The sequence below is a fragment of the Nomascus leucogenys genome, chromosome 17 (genome assembly GCF_006542625.1).
Source record: "Nomascus leucogenys isolate Asia chromosome 17, Asia_NLE_v1, whole genome shotgun sequence".
Lineage (NCBI taxonomy): Eukaryota > Metazoa > Chordata > Mammalia > Primates > Hylobatidae > Nomascus > Nomascus leucogenys.
Genome location: NC_044397.1, coordinates 49,968,094 through 49,971,425, shown reverse-complemented (window position 1 = coordinate 49,971,425; position 3,332 = coordinate 49,968,094). Strand labels below are relative to the sequence as shown.

Sequence of the window (3,332 nt, the reverse complement as noted above, 5' to 3'; positions counted from 1 at the left end):
ATGTGAAAAACAAACAAAATTCAAGGGCTTCTAGGAGAAATGTAGGAGGGAATGTGTTACTGGGAAATATGATAGACGGTTAATTTTTATTTTATTTTTAGAGAAAGGGTCTTGCTCTATCGCCTAGACTGGACTGCAGTGGTGCAATCACAGTTAACTGCAGCCTCAACCTCCAGGGCTCGAGCAATATTCCCATCTAATGTTTATTTTATTTAAGAAACACAGTCTTGCTCTTACCAAAGCTAAAGTGCAGTGGTATAATCATAGCTTACTGCAGCCTCAACCTTCTAGGCTCAAGTGATCCTTCAGTCTTAGCCTCCCCAGTAGCTGGGACTACAGGTGTGCACTGCAATGTGTAGCTCATTTTTTTTTTTTTTAATTTTTAGTAGAGACAAAGTGTTGCTATGTTGACCAGGCTGGTGGTGATCTCCTACACGCAGGCAGTTCTCCCACCTCAGCCTTCCAAAGTGCTGGGATTACAGGTGTGAGCTGCCACACCTGGCTGAGGGGGTTAATTTTTAATTATAAAGAGCTCAAAGCAAATATTAGAAGGAGCCTAATTGCCTACAGCAGCTGACTGGTAAATTGTGATACATCCATATAATAAAATATGTAACCATGAAAAGGATTAAGACAGATCAATAGGTATTGGCACAAATGTCCATGAAATATGAAAATGTGAAGTGATGTTCAATCACCGTGTATGTATCTTGAAGGATATGGCCCATTTTCTCAATAGCAATTATTTCCTGAGATAAGATTATGGGTCTAAAGAGTGAAGGAAATTTTTCACTTCTTTATTTTAAAGTATTTACTATTTTTATAATTTAATAAAAGATTAAACAGATCATTGAATTAGTAAAAGACAAACTAACTCTATAAATAAATGGAAATGACACGGACAGCCCAGGCATGGTGGCTCATGCTTGTAATACCAGTACTTTGGGACGGGGCATTGGGGGGAATCGCTTGAGGCCAGGAGTTCCAGACCAGCCTAAGAAACAAAGCAAGACCTTGTCTCTACTAAAAATTAAAAAAAAATTGGCCAGGCATAGTGGCATGTGCCTATAGTCCCAACTACTGAGGTGGAAGGATCACCTGAGCCCAGGAGGTCAAGGCTGCAGAGTGAGTTGAGACTGTGCCACTACACTCAAGCCTGAGAGACAGAGCAAGACTTCATCTCAAAAAAAAAAAAAAAAAAAAAAGGACAATAAAGAAATAAAGCTAATAAGCTAACATAAGGAAAGATAGAACATGTGACAAACAGGCCAGGTGCGTGGCTCACGCCTGTAATCCAGCACTTTGGGAGGCTGAGGTGGGTAGATCACGAGGTCAGGAGTTCGAGACCAGCCTGATCAACATGGTGAAACCCCATCTGTACTAAAAATACAAAAATTAGCATGCTGCTATAAAGACACATGCACATGTATGTTTATTGCGGCACTATTCACAATAGCAAAGACTTGGAACCAACCCAAATGCCCAACAATGATAGACTGGATTAAGAAAATGTGGCACATATACACCATGGAATACTATGCAGCCATAAAAAATGATGAGTTCATGTCCTTTGTAGGGACATGGATGAAGCTGGAAACCATCATTCTCAGCAAACTATTGCAAGGACAAAAAACCAAACACCACATGTTCTCACTCATAGGTGGGAACTGAACAATGACAACACATGGACACAGGAAGTAGAATATCACACACCGGGGACTGCTGTGGGGTGGGGGTAAGGGGGAGGGATAGCATTAGGAGATATGCCTAATGCTAAATGATGAGTTAATGGGTACAGCACAACAACATGGTACACGTATACATATGTAACAAACCTGCACGTTGTGCACATGTACCCTAAAACTTAAAGTATAATAATAATTAAAAAAAAAAATTAGCTGGGCGTGGTGGTGTGCGCCTGTAATCCCAGCTACTCAGGAGGCTGAGGCAGGAGAATCACTTGAACCTGGGAGGCAAAGGTTGCAGTGAGCCGAGATCACACCACTGCACTGCAGCCTGGGCAACAGAGCGAGATTGTGTCTCAAAAAGGAAAAAAAAAAAAAAGTGACAAAGTAATACGAGGTCTTTTATTTATCACACAGAAAATAACTTGTTAAATTATAATACCTGTGCCAGCGAAGGTACAGTGAAATGGCCATTTTCTTGTAGTATTAGTGGTGTTTAAATTGTATACAAGCCTTCCAGGATAAAGCTTGGAAATTTTTTTAAAATAATACAGACAGTGACTCATTACACTGCCTCCTCCAACTCCTGGCCTCAAGCAATCCTCCCACCTCAGCCTCCCAAAGTGGTGGAATTATAGGCTGACAGCCACCATGCCTGAAAGCTCGGCAATTTACATCAAGGGTAGTAAGAATGCTCATACCCTGCGACTCATAGTAATCTCACTTCTGAAAATATCATCTTTGGATATAATTCAACCTAAACAAAAGGTCATATGCACAAATACAGTGAAAATCTGGGAGTAATTTTTTCTCTTTTTTAAAAAAATATGGAATGCTTCACAAATTTGCATGTCATTCTTTCAGAGAGGCCATGCCAATCTCTCTATTGTTCCAACTTAAGTACGTGTGCTACTGAAGCAAGCATGAGTAATTTAAGATAGAGTGGTTAAGTGAAATAAGGAAGAGTTACGGGGAATTTAAAAATCTATGGTATTTATAGGCACCTAGTAACAGCTCAGTAAATATTAGCTGCTACTATTATTATTTTTATGGTAATTTCACTCAGTTAAAAATTGTTATTAAAAACTAACATTGTCATGGAATGGAATGTATCCTACAGTATAATTGTAAAAATAGATACAATTTGTCCCTTGGTATATGGGGGGATTAATTCCAGCTCCCCCATTTCTGTGTATACCAAAATCCATGCATACTCAAGTTTTTGAAGTCAGTCCTGTGGAATCCACATCTTAAAAAAAATGGGAAAATTAGTGAGGTGTGGTGACAAGCACCCGTAGTCCCAGCTACTTGTGAAGCTGAGGAAGGAGGACTGCTTGAGCCCAGGAGGTTGAGGCTACAGTGAGCCATAAGTGCACCACTGCAGTCCAGTCTGGGCAACAGAGTGAGACAGAAGGTTGACTTTTTAATCGAATTTTTCTGTTCACTTGAAGATACGGTCAGGACTGTGGCATACGAAAATTCTTCATAAAATAACTATCTAATCCAATTAATGCTGGAATTAGGGACAGAAAATGTTTTGGTGACTATTTATTCCTTCACTTGCTGTTACATAAACTATTGCCAGTGGGCACTTACCAACCAGAAGTACCATCTCAGAGCTACTCACAATGAAAGGTGATCTCTGGG

At 39.9% G+C, this 3,332-nt stretch overlaps 1 pseudogene; it reads right to left on the bottom strand.

Moving 5' to 3' along the window:
• Nucleotides 1–2,506: 2,506 nt before the first annotated feature.
• On the bottom strand, nt 2,507–2,606 carry LOC115831022 (annotated as a pseudogene).
• Nucleotides 2,607–3,332: the final 726 nt, after the last annotated feature.